Below are 17,825 nucleotides of genomic sequence, written 5' to 3'. Positions count from 1 at the left end.
GCGTCCGGACGGAGGGAGTGACGCCGGGGAGAGCGCCGGGCCGCGAGGGGCGGGCGCTGGGCGGAGGAAGGGGAGGGCCGCGCGCAGGAGAGGCGCCCGCCCGGCTCCGGCGCGCGCCCCGGCTCCTGGCGGCGGCCGGCCCCTCCCCGGCCCGCCCGCCTCCCCCTTCCTTTACACCCGGGGGAAGGTGTTCCCGAGACCACTCCCATCCTCACCCCGCCTCCCCGCTTTCCCGGCTCCAGCCTCCGGCGGCGGAGCTCCACTATGCCAGACAGTTTCGACACTTTGCAAAGACAAAGACCTGAGGGAGGAAGACGAGGAGGACGAGGAAGAAGAGGAGGAGGAGAGAGAGGAGAAAGGGGCGATGTGAGCTGGGAAGGGGGCGAGTGTTCGGGACACCCCCTTATGATTCTCCTCTGAATCCCCTCATCCCCCGAAGCCCAGGAAACTTTCGCGTGTCTCCGGCCGCGGTGAGTGAGCGCGCGGAGCCGGGGGTGCGCGGGGGGCTGCATCCACCGGAGTTGGGGCTCCGGCAGTTTCGCTTGTGTTCTCCGAGTGGAGGGGCGATTGTCCGCACCCGGGGACAGAAGTGGTGGAGAAGGATCCAGGAGGGTGTGACAGGAGGGTGGAAGTGGGTTGAAGACCTCAGGTGCCGGGAGGGAGGAAGGCAAATGTAGGGAGATCCCTTCCTTAGCAGCGGTGTCGCCGGGGTCTTTGGGAGAGGAAGGAGGTCGCAGAAGAGGGTCGGGCTCAGGCAGGGGTTTACAGCCGTTTCAAAAGCAGCTGCTGGGTGCTCAACGGGGAGCCTACACCGGGTCTGGGGCAGCGGTCCCGGGGGTGGCCCCAGTGACATTGCACTCGGCGCTGGGCTGGCATCTCCCCGGTGGGGGCCGCCGGAAGGCGGAGTGGCCAGCGGGGTCGCTCTCCGGCGCTTTAGAGCGGAACCAGGGGTGCTGGGGCGCGCGGAGGCCGCCCAGTGATCCGGTCGGGCGGCCGAGGGATGGTATCCGGATCGTGCTTCCAAATCCGCTGCGAGCAGGCGCAGATCGAGGAGGTGGCCATCGCCCCCGGGGACACCGCAGGCCCTCATTGCTCCGGATACGGTGGAGAGGTTGGCACCCGGGACAGGACGGCTGGACGTGGCGTGGTGGACAGGGTGGGCGAAGGGGAGCGTGGCGGGGGTGGTGCCCGTGGCGACTCGAAACTCTGGGTCCGCCCCAGTCCCGGTAGGCGCCGCAGCTGCCGCGAAATAATCTGACAAAAGTTAGCAACTTGTCTGCGTCTCGGGTGTGTGACCCGCGCGGCGCAGGGGCCGCTCCTTGGGAGAGCGCAGGAGCGGGAAGCGGTGCCACCGGGGCATAGCGCCCTGATGGGGGTACAACCTGATTCGGAATCGGGACAGGGGCTCAACTTCTAGCTCCTCCTTTCACTAAGCGAGAGTGTGTTTGAACTTGACCTTGCGGGAGGAAGCGCGACTGAACTTGACGTGGGGATTGAGGCTGCTCCCCAGCTGGGCGCCTTCGCTGTATCCCGCGGCCTGGTCTCCCGGGAAGGGTGTTGGGATTATCTGGGTTCTGCTTTTACGCCGGAGACCTGAGTCTTTGCTCCCTCCTACGCGAGGGTCCCAAACCGCACCTTCCACGCTCGGGGCTTGGTGGGGTCGCTGGGCTAGCGGACACGTGCCCGCTCAGAAGTCTGCGAGTGGTTGGGGGCTGGGCGGGTTCTGCGTGTCCCACAGAGGGAGACAGCCTTGACCCTGAGGGCAGTGACCTCCTCGCTGCGTCGTCGCCGCATCAGGCATCCGCCGGGCTTTCACGTGCCCACGTCCGGCTCATCCCCCTCCCGGGTCCCACGCCACGCGGATTTGTGCAGAGATGGTTCCCCAGGGAGACAGCGAGCACCCGCTCCCGCTCTGCGGCTGTGTGCCTGTGTGCGCGTGTGTGCGTGTGCGTGTGTGTGTGTTGAGGTGGAGGGGGGGCGGTACTCGCCAGCGGGGAAAATGAGGTCGGCGGGGAACAAGGTTGTACAGCCGTAGCGCCTGACACACAGTGGGTACGTACGAAGGCTGTCTGAAAAGGCCTCTTCGAGGGAAGGCGCTGGCAGAGGCCGGGACGTACCTTGCCTCTTTCTCCCCACGTTTACTATTCATTTCGCATCCATCTACCCAGCCCAGCGCTTTTGGCTTCTAGACGTACCTTGCGTACCCACTACGTGCTGGTCTCAAAGGTGGGTTCTTCTTAGACGCTGAGGCGAAGCCGCCAGGTTTTCTTTCCCAGGAGCTGCGGGAGAGCGTTCCCGGCGTTCGGAAAAGGCAAGGTGCACTGCCCCCTGCTGACTACTCTGGAGATTGCCTCTTGGTTCCGACTGGAAGGGGCGCGGCGGCAGGGTGCCTGGGGTCGCGCCCTGCACCTCTGGTTCCTACCCCCAAACACCATGGCCCGGCCTTTTTCTGAAATCCTGCGGTTAGCTGAAAAGACCGACCTGATTCACCATAACATGCCCCGATCTGGGTGCGGAGTGGGGGTAAAATGGGGTCATTGCTCTTACCTTACAAATATGTTACCCAAGATAAACATTACGTGTAATTGAGTGAGTGTGTGTGTATAAATAGATATACATACATACGTTCACATACTACATATGTGTATGTATATATTCACATGCCTTGATTTCAAGTCTGGGGGAAAGGAATTTCATCATAAGAAAAATTTATTTTGCTGAATACGTGACCGAATAAGTAGGGGGTCCTTTCCTGACCTTTGAACGATCCCACATGCGTGGGAATATGCTGCCCCTGTGTTGTGCTAGGCCTGCATTTGCTGTCCAGGTCTGCGCTGGGGCAAGGCCAGGGCCTGGGCCTCAGCAGAGTCTTACCTTCACTTCCCTCTGCTGGTGGGGGGTTAGCACCCACCTGGAGCACTGGGTTTAGAGAAAAAAACAGGAAATGTTGCCAGAAGTGATGGCAGAGGAATTTCTTTAAGGGCTGAAGATTATGCTCCTGCAAGCTCTATCAGCAGACGGAAGCTGGCTCTTAAGCTGCCTCCTGCTGACCTTAGGACGGTTTCCATTTTGGAGGTACAGGCCGGGCACTCCCCGGCTGGGCTCACCAGCACCTGAAGTCCTGAAGTCGGGGACCTGCCTAGTACTGGTCGTCGGAGCCTTCGGTGCCCCAGCTTTGGTGGGCTGGATCCATCGGTGGGCCGAGTGGAGAGGGTTCCTCGGAGGTCCTGGGGCCTCGCGGGTGCGTGGGACTCTGCGCCAGGTGGGTGTCCCTCTCCTCTCTCCACCACCAGCGCCAGGAACATCACCTGGAGACAAGCTGTCTGCAGCCCCGTAGGAAGGGGCCCCTTAATCTTCTGGTCAGTTAACTCTGTCTGAACCCGTTGCTGACTCAAAGGCATTATATTTGGACAGGGGTTTTGCCTTGCAGGATCTAAACCTTAACCCTCTTCTAGGCCCCCTCCCATACCACAAAAAGCAGCCAAGAAAGCAAAAAGTAAAATCGACCAGTTATCTTGTCCATACACGGCTTCCCAGTGAGTTCTCCGTATGCATCTGCACACACACAGCCACAGGCCGGTGGGAGAGCTGGCTTGGTCACAAAGAATTACTCTAGAATAAGGCTTCTCTACACTTTGGTCAGCTATGGAACCCTGTGGAACCTCCAGCACTGCCAACCCCCTTGCAGAGCGGAGGATCTGGGTGCTTTCTCCTGCTCAATTTGGTCCCAGGAGCCCAGCCTTGGGCCCCAGCAAGAGCCTGTGTTCTAGCCCCAGGGCCAGCTCTCAATTATGTGACCACTTGACACCCAGACTGTTTCAGGCTCTGGGTCTGTGTCACTCTGAGCAATGAGAGGTGTGGAGCTCTGCTGACATCACCTCGGGGCCATTAGAGCCTTTCTTTATGAAGACAGTGCCCCCCTCCTATGTGCTTTTGCCTCCAGCTCCATCCTCCGAATGCTCCAGGCATCACAGACAACCCTAGCCCACCCTATGCCAACTGTGTACCCCCTTTCACTCCTGGAGCCTTGAGAAGCCCACCCTCACTTGGCAAAGTTATTCTCCAGTCATTCTCAGCATTGGGTATGGAGAGAGGGCCCAGAAGTTTCCAGCTCTGCGGTGACATCTGTAAGGACTCTCCAATGATGCATATTGCAAATAGGGACCACAGGGACCTCTCCAGGACCTAGGTGATTCCCACTGTAAGAGCTGAGATGTTCTTAGAAATCATTTTGTTCAACTAACTCTTTCATTTCATGCAAAAATACTGAGGCCCCGTGGGGAGGTCACAGGGGCCTGCAGTGACAGCTGATCTAGACTGCTGGCTGGTCTCAGACTTTAAATAGATGAGCTGTCTGGGCTTCCCCTTCCCCAAGCCCACTCATTTCCAAACACTTATGTCTCTTTTTCATTGTTGGAGACAAATATATCCTTGGAGATGAAGCTAAATCCGGCCTCTGTACCCTGACACTGAATTAACTCTCGGAGACAGAGTTTTGGGTGAAGTAGAAAAGAATAGCTTTATTGCTTTGCCCGGCAAAGGGGGCCACAGTGGGCTAATGCCCTCAAAACTATGTGTCCCAACCTGGAGGGGGTAGTGAGAAGTTTTATGGTAATGGTTCACAGAGGGTGTGATCAGCTGGTGGCCATTCTTCTGACTGGCTGGTGGGGAGGTACGTAGGAGTCGGCATCATCAACCTTCCGGTTCCACCTGGTTGGATTGTTTGGGTTGAACCAACATTTATTAGGAACTTATTGTCTCCCAGGCACCATGCAAGGTGCTAGAACTATAGAGATGGAAGGACATGTGGTCAGTCCTTGTCCCCTCCATCCCCACCCCGCCAGAGGTCACGGTGTCATGGGGAGGTGCACGGGGACATGAAGAGTTACTCTACAGTGGGGTTTGCACTAGAGCAGAAATAGGCACTGGCCGAGGCAGGGTTTTGTCAGAGAAGAGAAGGGATTCCTCTACCTGGGGGACCCATGGAAGGATTCACTGAGGAGACAACCCACGGGTACCTTGGGGAATTCTTCCAGGCATAAGTCAGACTGCAGGAGAGCAAGAGTATTTTCTTGAATGCATAGAACTGGTATTGAGTCAAAGTGGCGTGCGCCCTGTGTGCGCAAGAAAAATAAAGTAAAATAACAGAATGGCCAGAGGTCTCTTGTGCATGGTTCAGCAGAGGGGAGGGAACTGGGGATTTTAGGGGTTCGGTGCTTTGGCCCCCGGTTCCCGCACTGATCTCCTGTTTGCTTCTGTGGGATTCATCCTTGCTACTCAGCCAGAGTGCAGGTCCGTGGACTCTGCGATCCTCCAAAGGCTCTGGGCTTCAGAGTGATGGCGTGTAAGAATGCCAGTGGCTGCTTTGGCTTTAAAGAGTAAAATTCGAGGGCTTCCCTGGTGGCGCAGTGGTTGAGAGTCTGCCTGCCGATGCAGGGGGACATGGGTTCGTGCCCCGGTCCGGGAAGATCCCACATGCCGCGGAGTGGCTGGGCCCGTGAGCCATGACCGCTGAGCCTGCGCGTCCGGAGCCTGTGCTCCGCAACGGGAGAGGCCACAGCAGTGAGAGGCCCGTGTACCGCAAAAAATAAATAAATAAATAAATAAATAAATAAATAAAATAAAATTCGATGCTTTCTCTCTAATGCTCATCCTTAGACGAGTATCAGGTTGGAGGAGCTGATTTGGGAGAGTGCAGTGAAATGGCACAGCAGGCAGCGTGGGGGAAAGCACCCAGGGTTTCAGGATCACACCACCCAGGTCGAGCTGGGTGAGCTCGGGCAAGCCCTGCCCCTCCGTTGGCCAAATCTGAGCTGCAGGTGGGCGATTATCCCCCCAGAAAGTGGGCCACTATGAGGATGGAGCGAGGTCATGCGTGAGAGGACATTGCCTGTGGGGCTGGGCTCCCAGGGCCTCCCGGGGCCCAGTTAACAGTCTGGTTCCAGAGGGTTCTAAGAGGAAGTGCTGCTGGCTGGAGATACTGCCTCGGGACAGAGCACGTGGGAATAGAAGAGGTGACTGGAGGTGGAAAGTTTTAGGAAGCTCGGGGAAGAACACTTGAAACCCGAGGCTGGCTTTAATGTTCAATGGTGGGTAAAAAACCCACCCTGGAAGCAGCAAGGCAGAATAGCTGGGTTGGGGTCGTAGCATTCTTTTCTCATTCCTGCAGGTTGCGTAAGCTTTTAAAGTTTTCTTTTTCCCTCAGGCACGACCCAGAGAGTTCCCCGGAGGGTGGTACCTGGGTTGGGGGGAGAGGGATGCTTTGCGCCCCGAGCCTGTCCTGGCTCAGGTGGCCTGGCTGGTCAGCAGGCTGTGTGGCGTGTGTCGAAGTTGAAGGCGCCTGGAGTGGGCTCTGTAGTGTCAACCCAGGGACAAGTGTTAGAGGGACGGCCCTGGTGTCAGGATATTTCCTCCCGTTAGGGGGACCGCTGGCCCAGGGTTCAGAAGGGCTCCACCCGAGTCCTGATCCTATTCTACCTGCTCCTGCCCATGACCTTGGGGACATTATCTGTCGATGGAAAAAAAAGGCACAACCTAAAAGTCGAGGTTGATCATTATGGTTTTTTTGGTGGACTTTCTGAGGACTTCAAGCCGGGGAGACAGCTTCTCAGATCGCTCAGAGGGACTGCCCGAAGTAGGTCAGGGAGGAACCAGGATGTAGAGGGGTTTTTGCCTCAAAGACCAGGTAGTTCGAACATCAAAAGATTACTGCTAATGAAAGAAAACCAGACATCTCAAGTGAATGAATTTGGCACTTTTCTGTGTATGGGAAGATGCATGTCTGGGCTCACTGAAGTCATTCCTTTGATGGGCATCTCAGCTCTCTAGGGCCAGTATCCTGTTCTTTCCCATCCTGAGTCCCCTCCGGATGTACCTTTAGGGGTGGCTGCAGGGTCTGAGGGTTTGTTGCCATCCTGGGCTCCCTCAGGGGTGACTGTAGTGTCTTGATGGCTGCAGCATCCTTTATTTGCTGATACGGCAGCAGCAGTTTTCATCCACACACTTAAGCTCTGAATCTCCATTTCCTCAACGAGTAGAGGGTAATGTAAATCCCCCAAGACAGGATGAGGCTGATGAACAGGGCTTCTTGATTATAAATTGAGTAACATCTACTTTTTATTCAATGTTTAGTGTGTGCCCAGCGCGGTGGCCAGTGTTCTAAACTTCAGGTCATCTTGTGTTCCCGTAGAAAAGACGTACCTCAAACTGAGTGGAGAGTTTTAGTAAGGAGTGTTTACAGAGCTGGGAGCAGTATTAGGGAAATCAGTAAGGGACGTAGCAGTACCTGGGCCCAGTGACCACACCCCACCATTCCCATCCCCCCCCAGAGGAGGCAAAGGGAGGGATGGGCGAGAGGAACCAGGAGAGCACGGCAGTAGGAGCTGATAGAAGCTTGTGGAAGAGCCTCCCCCTTCCCCCTGTCAGGGAGGAGACAGGAGGATACACTGCTGCCTGGCTCTGTCCTGCCTGCCCCCGCTCCCCACAATCCCTGTGTCACCAAGAGGCGAGCCCTCCCAGCAGCCAGAGGCCAAGGGCTTCCTTGGCACCTCTCAAGGACATGACAGGATGAAGACAGGTCACCTCCGCACTCATAGCCTTTGGCATCTGACCCTATTTGGACCTCCGTTCATCTCTTCTGTGTGCTCCACTGGGATCAGGGCCCTCCCCATTTTGTAGACGTACCCAAGGTCACATGGTCTTGCCCACACCTGGATCTTCCGTGTGCCTGGAATTACCCTCATGGGAAGTAGGTGACTCCTGGGGAAGGAATAAGCCCACATTTCCAGCTGCCTTGAAGCCCCATCACACATCTTCCTCCGCTCACCCTTTGGAGCTCCCACCACCCACCCTTCCCACCTTGAACTGTACAGGTGAGGAAGCTGGAGGTCAGTCAGGTGAGCAGGTCCACATGGGCTTAGGATATGGCCTCTGACCTTGGTGGAGCCACCTCCCTGCATCCTGGCCCCTCAGGGCCTTGCTGTCTCTACCTCGCCCCCTTCTCCCTCCATCCACTTGGCTAAGTCTGAGAACAGTGGTAAAAAAATCCCATAAACTAAGTCTCAGCATCCCCATTAGATCCTAGAGTCAACTTAGGGAACCAAAACTTTATCATCATAACAACACAATACAACACAGCACAACATAACACAACACAGCAGCACATAACAACCACAACTGCCATTTACAGTTCATGCAAAGTAAGTATGGATGAACCTGACCAGAAACAGACTTGGCCAAGAACCAGCCTTAGCATTATTAGGAAGCCAGAGAGTGCCACCCCCAGGGGAGGCTTAGACCATCAAGGTGGGGTTCTGCTGGTGAGACTCAGGGAGGCAGATAACAGTGGAACCTCCAGAAAGGAGCTGTCAACCAATAACTCAGACATTTTGCTAGATAATTTCCCTGCTATTTAATTATTTTGCCTGTAAATGATTTTCTCCCAGGGGAGGGAGTCAGCTAGTACATGGAGTTAAAGTCATAGAACAACTGCATGAATAGGGTTTTTAGGAGAAAGCAAAGAGGAGAGAAGAAACCTGCAGGCAGTCTGGGAACAGGGAAGCTTGCCTGCCCATTTCTGGGGGTAAAGTGGTGAACTGTCATTGAGCAAAGAGGTTACTGTGTGTGTTCTGTCCTTGAGTAAGATTTCAAAGACTACAGTTTCACTTGTTGGATTTTCTAGAAAACCCCGAGAGTTCAACCTTGGAGCCTAGTGATAGGTGGTCTCTGGGTTCCCCTGTGCTCAGGGCCTGCCGTCAGCACTTCTACCTCCACTGAGCTAAGATGTACACATTCCCTCCTCAGTTAGAGCTGATCATTTCTTTAATATTAGATTCCCTAGTCTTTATAACAGCCCTGTAAATCACTGTTTTGTACTTTCTTCCTAACCCATTTTACTGATGTGGAAACAGGCTCACAGAAGTGAAGCCACTTGCCCAAGGTCACATAGCTAGAAAGCGGCAGAGCCAGAATTCATGATTGTTCCATATCTGCCCGAAGCCCAAGATCTCAGGCAGCAGCATGCTGTGCGATTGCCAGGATCATCCTGTGTCTCTAGATCAGGGGAACCAGGAAAGGGGGCAGCTGTCCCAAGAGGTGCAGCTATGAAACACATCAGACCGGGTATCTGTTCCCAACCGTAGCCCAAGACATGTGCCATCCCACCCGACAGGCATGACACTTGGACCCAAGTCCTGTAACATCCTTCTTGGAAGGAGGTTCTAATTTTTCTCCACATGCTATTTGCCGAGGCCTGGGCCTCCAAGCCTTTTCCCCGATTCACCATTTGGGGCTGGTTGGATAGGTTTATTTAACCCTCGATAGTCTGGCTGGATTCTCAGATCTCCATGTGGATCCCTGCGTTGCTGACTGCAAGCACTCATCCTTTGACTTGTCCGCATAAATTGAATTCAGAGAGGCCCACAGTGCGGTGCCTGGGGACTGAGGAAGGACTGAGCAGGAAGGCTTGGTATAAAGTTTGTCATCAGGGGGTGGAAACCTACCCAGATCCCTAGACAGGTGTCACTCGGGCAAATCTGCTTCAAGAAAAATGAACAGTAAAAGTTGCTGTTGCAACACTGAAAACTTGCCTTTTGATAACATCTTCACAGTGGAGAGAAGTATTTGTTGTTCCTGTTACTTGAAAACGCTGTTAATCCTACCACCTGGTGGAGAGCTTGATGAATAAAAACTGTTGCTTGGGAAACATGTTAGTTGCCACCAACAAGAATGTCTTAGTGGGGGGTATTCCTGGGTGTTTCTGAAGCATATCCTTAAATTTTAAACTTCAGTCTTTTGACAAAAAAGGAAATTAAAACGAAAAGGAGAGATTAGAAGGTAGCGCGGCTGTGCACCACACCTGAGGGAAATTTCAAATGAAAAACACACCTTTCAGAAGGTTTTTTTCTTTTGTTTTGTTTTGTTTTGCGGTACGCGGGCCTCTCACTCTTGTGGCCTCTCCCGTTGCGGAGCACAGGCTCCGGACGCGCAGGCTCAGCGGCCATGGCTCACGGGCCCAGCCGCTCCGCGGCACGTGGGATCTTCCCGGACCGGGGCACAAACCCACGTCCCCTGCATCGGCAGAGGGACTGTCAACCACTGCGCCACCAGGGAAGCCCCAGGATGGTTTGAAGAATTGGTTCCAACATAAGGACCGCTTCTATTTTTCTGTCTGTAACCTATGAAAGGGAACAGACTGAGCTAAGTGAAAACCATTCGTGAACTACAGGATTATAGAAATTAGACTGATGTCTCTATAATGCCAAACATCCAAACAAGGAGAAAAAAAATGTACTGGCCCTGGGGACAGTTCGGAATATCAGAATACCCCTGCATCGTTGGGAACCTGCCCCTGGGATGGAGTATAGGGGTTTTCTCTTCTTCTCTGAACATAAGCTGTAACCGTTATAGGAGATGTTGGAAGGAAGTTGTGTGTGAGTCGATTAAAGGACAGCAAGTTACAAAGGTTGCACATTTAAAGAGCGTGAAATCAGAAGGAATTGTAACATCCAAGCATTTGTGAAGATCCTGAGCAGCGCCCTTGTTCAGCCTTCCTCTCCCAGACGTCAATTATTTATCCACTGAGTCATTCACTGATTCACTCCATAGAAGTACTGGCTCTGCCAGCTCCTTGCTGTGTGACCTTCAGTGTGTTCCGTAACCTCTCTGTGCCTCCATTGCCTCATCTATAAAATACGGATAATAATAGTACCTACCTCTTGGTGGGTAAATGAGTTAATACGTGGAGAGTGTTTAGAACAGGGCCCTGCAGCGTGCCTACTTTAAAGTGCCTGCTGAGTACATGCTGTGATCATCATCTTTTGAGTTAGGAAATCCCTTGCTCAGCTTCCCACTGAAGTTTCCTCACTTCAACTCTACTATGTGGTTATCCCTCCTTTGCTTGAATGCTGCCAGTGATGGCCAGATCTCTGCCCCACACAGTGGCCCTCTGACCTCTGGACACCTCTGTGGATTAGAAAGCTCTTCCTCATACAGAGCTTCCAACCATGGAGGACTTCCTGGAGGAGGTGGTAGAGTGGGGGTCTCCGGAGCTGTCTAAATTTAAGGCTGGGAAAGTTGGCTGGTCTTAAGAAGCTATGGTGTGGCCCCTGGACACTAGTGGTAGACGAGGTCCACCTGAGACTTTGGACATGACAGTTTAGCAATTCCCTGCCCTGTATTTCATTGCTAAGACAGCTCAGACGGAGGCCTGACCCGTGTGATTCCTCAGCCCGTTAGCAGGTAGAGCCAGGGTGAGAAGCCAGCCCTTCGTTCAAGGCTGCCACGACCGACTTTCACCGCTGGCTTTTCCGCCCGACTTGGGCACCTCAGGGTGTCCTAGAGCTTCTGGTGCCCATCTGCACGCCAGAGCAGGGGACACGGCAGCAGGCACGGACCTGGGTGCCAGGACTCCTAGATGACCCCACTGGGCGGGCCCCCTCCTCTAGGGACCCCCATCGTGTCTACACCTCAGCCTCCCAGACCACCCCCTGACCCCCAGTCTCCCCAAGACCTCCCTCTGAGCAAGTCAGGGTTGGCTTTTGTGAATTCTGCCATCTCTCTGCCCTTTTATCCTTCCCCAGTTTCTGCCCAGGAAATGCTGGACATTCTGGACTCGTTTAACCTTCTAAACAGGGCTTTTCGGTCCTTCTTGTTAACAGTATTTCGACAGTTGAGAACACTGAGGCTCATGGAAGTGGCCCCCCGAGTGGGGACCGGTCCCCTCCAGACACCCCCGCCCTGCCAGTGTCTGACCTCACGCCACCTACGTTCCTCCCACCCTCCCTTCACATTGTTCTGAGAATCAGATAAGAGGCCGAAAAGAACGCTATTTCGGGGGCTATAAATAGGACACTTAATGCTGGCACTCGGGTCACATCCACCAGGGACAGAATCTGTGTGATGCCAGCCTGTCCTCCAGCCCAGGGTTTTCACGGTCAGCACAGGAGTCTTCCCTCCCTCCCTCCCTCCCTCCCTTCCTTCTTCCCTCCCTCCCTCCCTCCCTGCCTTCCTTCCCTCCCTCTCACTCTCCCTTCTTTCTTTTTCTTCCTTCCTTCTTTCCCCTCATCCACAAAGTCTTGTCCCAAAGTACACAGTTAAGCCTCCTTAATGAGGCCGTGGTTGCCTAGAAGACAAACCCATGCGTATTTCACGATTCTTCTCAGTTCTGGCAGACACAGAACAGTGCCCATCAGGAGGCCCCGGGGGAGGCTGCCCAGCCTGTCAGCATATCCCTCCTCTGAAGACAAAGTCAGTGTAGCCCACAGGAAGGCCACGAGGGCACCTCTCACCCGGAGGTCAAGGGGGTCAGCAAGGACCAGGGAGAGGTCAGGTCCACTGTTTGTTAGGTCTGGGGCAAGTGCCTTCTCTGTCCAAGCCATGTCAGTTTCCCCACTAGTGCTCTGGGGACACCACCACCCATCTTTCCGGCTGAGAGTTGAGATAAATCAAGCAGGAGAGGGTTGGGGAAAGCCCCAGAGAACAGATGGTCTTCAAACTGGAAGATGGGTGGGAGCTGCTGATAGTAGCAGTGAGGGTGGGAGAGCCAGTGCACGGGGGACCCTGGGGAGCAGCCCACAGACGGAGTCGGGGCACCTCCCCAGTTGTGTGGTTGGTGGAAGGAGGTTGAGAGGAAAACAAGGCGCCCGCCTGGGGGGTCCTAACCGTCCTGCCTTCCTCCAGTCGTGAGGAGCGATCAAGGTGTCTTTTCCTACATGCAGAAGGAGATTTAGCCAGACGAGGCACACAGTGATGCTAGAACGTTCTTGAAATTCCTATCTGTCTAAGTGATGCTGAAGAGTCACCCTGCCCCCACTGTCAATTCCACCGCCCACCACATTTATTTAACCGTGGATCGGGTCCTATTCCAGACCCTTTCCTTGCTGTTACTGCTCACAAAATCCCACTGGCCCAAGTTCAGAGGAGGAAGCAAGATTCTGAAAAGCTCATTAACTGATACAAAGTGATGCAGCTAGTGAACAGGGCAAGCTTGCAGAGAGTGCCTGTCTGCGGGTTGACATTTGATCAGATGGCCGTGGAAGACAGTACTGTCCCAGAACAAAAAAAAAGAGCAAAAGGTGGGGGAGCGTTTGTCCCCACGGACCTGGACCTGGGGTCTCTGGCCCTCCAGCAGCAAGAAAGGCAAAATACGTGGGTGGACGGCTACCCCCTTCACACCCAGGGAGCTGTGCTTACGGTCTGCGTCACTGATGGAATCACATAACGTACAACAGGGTGTGCAGAGATGCGTGTGGTGGAAATGTGCATCTGTGTGCTATGGCTGGTGTGTGTGTGTGTGTGTGTTTCTGTAGGGGGTGGCATGTGACCGCTGTCCAATGCTTGCAGAGACCTTGATCAGGTTGAGGGTGTGATTACGGAACTGGGGAGAGGGCATTTCCTCTCTTGCAATGGGGTTTTCCCCGGCCGAGCGACTTAAGCACAGAGGAGTTAACGTGAACACGTTTGTACCCCCAGCACCCAGCAGAGTATATGCAGAATGTGCGGTGGGTAAATGCTAGTGTCATTTGTTCATCAACAAATATCTCTGAGATCTGTTATGTGCCAGGCACTGTTCTAGGCAGACAAAGACCCAGGGAGTTCACATCCTAGCAAACAGCGGGGAAGGGAAGGGATTGGCCGTGAGCAGGAAAAAATAGCAGGATGGGGGGCCAGCAGGGGGACCCTGGGGGAGATCACAGTGTAGGTGTGGTGGTCCAGGAAGGTCACTCTGAGGAGATGTTTATAGAACCACGTCCCACTGCTGATGGGAGAGAACAGACGGTGAGGCGGGGGGGAGAGCAGGGGCTGCTGATCAGAGGACAGGCAGGGGACTCATTTACTCTCCTCCAGGGGCTGTGGCCTGCCCCCTGCAGAGCCAGGCCTGTCTTCTCCAGTGCCTCCTTTCAGGCCTGAAGAGTCACATGCATGGGCTCTCTCCCTCAGAACTCAAGCATTTCCTCCCCCAAAATAAATGTTATCAGCTGGACCACAGACAGGCTGCAGGCCAAGGCATTCTGCGTAGATAAGAGCACAGCCTGGCAGTCTTTAGATATGAAAATGGACAGCAGTGGAAAGCCTGGTGGAATTTCTGTTGCTGATAACCTTTAAGAAAAGAGCACGAGTTACAGGAGGGTTGTTTTCCTGAAAGAGAGGACCCATCTTTGAATATCTGAGAGGCTGTCAGGTGGAAAAGGATTAACTTGTTCTGGGCGATTTTGAGGAGGGAATCCAAGTGGAATGAGTGAAATTAACAGATTTCAGTTCACGGAGTGTTTTCTTTCTCATCCCCTCATTCATTCATTCATTCATTCATTCAGCAAACACACCTAGGTGCCCGGCACTGTGCCAACACTGGAGGTGTGACAGAATAAAATAAGGGCTATGTCTTCAAGATGTTAATAATTTAGTGGGAGAAACAGATGGATTAACAAATCAGTGGTATGTCGAGATGCAGTTCCGAGTTCTGTGACGCCTGAAGCTAATACAATTTGGGAGTTCTCTTTAAGAAGAAGAATACAAGGTTAGGAATTTAAAATGCAAGCCCTAGATTAATGGGGAGCCACTGAGGGCCCCTGGTGCTTACCCTTCCTTGGCCTGGCCCAGGCCTCCTCTGGGAGAGGTGAGAGGGCACGAGGGTTTGTTTCCTGCAGGAGGCTGGATGAACACATGGCAGAAAGGCTGGCAGTGGGAATTCTGGAATTCTGGTGGTAGGGAAGCCTCATCTTCTGGGTCCCCCGAACCCTTGTTCTTGGGCTAAAGACCCTTTTTCTCTTAGCGCTGCTGAGATTTTCAAAGGTGCTTTCCTTAAAGTTCTGCAGGCTGACCTTGTGATCCCACTTCTGGGACGGTGTTCTGTGGAATCTCCTGGCCTTCAGGAGCGTAAGTGCTGGCGGAGTGGCTGTGAGCACTTTACAGAGGGCTCGCCGGGGCTCATACGCTCCCCTGACAGCCCCCAATATTGACACCTTTAACCCTATTGACACCTTTAACACTACAGCCACTCTGCATGCCAGCTGCTGACATTCTCCCTGTTTTACTAATGATGGAACCAAGGCACAGAGTGGTTAGGTACCTCACTCACAGATGCACAGCTAATAAGTGGAGGAGCTGGGCTTTCAAGCTACATAGCCTGCCTCCAGGGCTCCGTGCCCTTGCTGCACTGCCTCTCCAGAGTCCTCGCTGTTTAACTCTTTTCTAGCAACATTCTGGAAACATCCGGAGGGGCCAGCATGGGAGAGTGGCTATAGTACATCCGTAGAATGGGCTAGTAAGTATTTGATCCATACAAAGAGTTCTTACCAGCATGCTGAAATGCTTTGATTAGGTGTGAAGGTGGGATACATAAGAAATAACACTGTCAACAGTGTTAGCAGTGCTTGAACCCCCTCTCAGCCTTTGTACCCTCTCCTGGATGGCGGTTATAATGGCTCATTTCGTTCACGCATCCATTCAATAGGTTCTAACTGAGACCCTGTTATGCGCCTGGTACTGAGAATATGGTGGTGACAAACACAAGCATGGTTTCTGCTCTCCTGTTGATTACTTATGGTCCAGCTTCTGATTGCACAGTCTGTCTGTGCTTTCTCCCTCTTTGTTGCCCTATGCGTACCTTCCGGAGGCCCTGATTGGCTCCCGGCCCCAGATCCAGCCCCGCCCAACACCTGTTGCCTCATTTGTAAAATGAACCAGGGACCCACAGACCTCCCAGACTTCAGAGTGGCTCTTCACAGTTGTCAGCGGGAATACCTCACGTCATTACCATCTTCTAGAAAAGGTCAGGCTCCTGGCAGCTGCAGGGAGTGCCCTCCTCCCTGGATGTTCAAAGATCCAGCCTCGGTGGACAGTCGGGCTGGAAGGGAGAAAGCAAGGGCCCTAGAGTCCAAAGAAAAAGCTTCAGGACAGCTCTCCAATTGCCAGCTGTGCGTCCTTAGCCTGCTGAGCTTTGTTCTCTTGATAAATGGGGCCAGTCCCACCCACCAGGGGAGATGGACCCCACGGGGACATGCAAGCTGTAGCAAGTTCAAGGCCCTGGAGTGGGATCCCCCTGGCAGGCACCAGCGTCTGTCCCTCTCCAGCTCTTGGGCAGGCATTTTGCTTCTCTGTGGCTCAGATTCCTGGTCTGTAAGAGAGGAGACAATCCCAGTACCCCACCTACGAGGGGTCGTGAGAATTAAATGAGGCGATGATTCTAAGAGCTGGGCACAGTGCCTGGCCCATAGCCAATACTGGATAAGTTACAGCTGTGTTATTATTATTACTACATTAGAGCTGAGCCTCACTGGTGGGACGTGGGTGAGCTGTGAGGGTAGGAGGGAAGGGTGTCCAGCTACAGCAAAGACATCTCTTCCGTGAAAGGATGGACATCCCAGGGGTAGCTGCTGCGAACAGGCCTGGAGGCCTTGACAACACTAGGGTCACAGGAAGAGGGCATCCACCCAATGCATGGAAGTTTACTGCGTCCTTTTAGGAGCCAAACCCACAGACTGAGTCATCTTCAAAAGATTAATTTCTATTCTAATCAGGCCCAGTTGATAAGCATTTGAGCATTCACAATAGCCTCTGTTCCTGAAGTGTATCCAACTGTGCCTTTCCAGCTTGCAGTGACCATTTCCCTTATGGCCTCGGGACCTAGTCCAAATTCCATAGCAGGATGGACAAGGCCACTACCACCGGAGACCCCGCCCATGTCCCCTGGCCTTCTCACTGCTCTCTGGTTCTTGTGGTTCTTATTATGATTGCAAGATGCACCTCGGCAAAGGCCATCAGGGAACTTCGAAAGAAACCCAAGGTTAGTGGCGCAGTGGTTGAGAGTCTGCCTGCCGATGCAGGGGACACGGGTTCGTGCCCCGGTCCGGGGAGATCCCACATGCCACGGAGCGGCTGGACCCGTGAGCCATGGCCGCTGAGCCTGCGCGTCCAGAGCCTGTGCTCCGCAACGGGAGAGGCCACAACAGTGAGAGGCTCGCGTACCGCAAACAAACAAACAAAAAAACCCCCAAGGATTATTGGCCGGGGCCACGCAGGGAGGTGGAGGTGTGCACAGACCTGGGGTTCTGCCTTTACTGGGGCCAAGGTTGGGGGCCTGCTGTTTTGCAGGGTCACTCTTTACTGGCAGATTTAAAACAGAAGAGTGAGAATTAAAGCGTGGGAAGGGAGAAGCAAGGCCATTCAAAAGGTCAGTTATCTAGGCTACCCAGGGCTTTCTAGAAAGAGGAACTTCACGGGTAGGGCCAGCAGACCACTTATTTAGTTGTGTAGCTGTGGCAGTACGTTTATTCGAGATGGGTGCCTTTCAAATATTAGATGCCTCGGCAATTAAAAGCTTAATGTCAGGCACTGACATTACAATCAAAAAGCGAACTGCCAGGCATTTACACTACAGATGCATAGATAAAGGTGTGGCTATAGATACAGACTTAGATACAGACGCATCCTATGTTCTCATCACCCTAAATAACGTTCACTCTTTTTTTAAATTTTTTATTAATTTATTTATTTTTGCTGTGTTGGGTCTCCGTTTCTGTGCGAGGGCTTTCTCTAGTTGCGGCAAGCGTGGACCACACTTCATCGTGGTGCGCGGGCCTCTCACTGTTGTGGCCTCTCTTGTTGCGGAGCACAGGCTCCAGACACGCAGGCTCAGTAGTCGTGGCTCACGGGCCTTAGTTGCTCCGCGGCATGGGGGATCCTCCCAGACCAGGGCTCGAACCCGTGTCCCCTGCATTAGCAGGCAGATTCTCAACCACTGCGCCACCAGGGAAGCCCACGTTCGCTCTTAATGAAGTCACTTTCCTGTCTCCAGGACTTGGACTGTGTGGTCTGCATCTGGTCTG

General features: G+C 53.7%; 1 protein-coding gene across 1 annotated transcript in view; it reads left to right on the top strand.

The window, feature by feature from the left end:
- The first annotated feature begins 228 nt into the window (after positions 1-228).
- ST3GAL1 (ST3 beta-galactoside alpha-2,3-sialyltransferase 1) overlaps positions 229-17,825 on the top strand; it is an 87,444-nt gene continuing 69,847 nt past the window's right edge. Inside the window, exon 1 of the mRNA XM_060116032.1 lies at positions 229-470. The gene's annotated coding sequence lies outside the window, so the exon portion shown is untranslated. The remainder of the gene's footprint in view (positions 471-17,825) is intronic.

The sequence above is a fragment of the Mesoplodon densirostris genome, chromosome 13 (genome assembly GCF_025265405.1).
Source record: "Mesoplodon densirostris isolate mMesDen1 chromosome 13, mMesDen1 primary haplotype, whole genome shotgun sequence".
NCBI lineage: Eukaryota > Metazoa > Chordata > Mammalia > Artiodactyla > Ziphiidae > Mesoplodon > Mesoplodon densirostris.
This window is presented reverse-complemented; position numbering and strand designations above follow the sequence as displayed.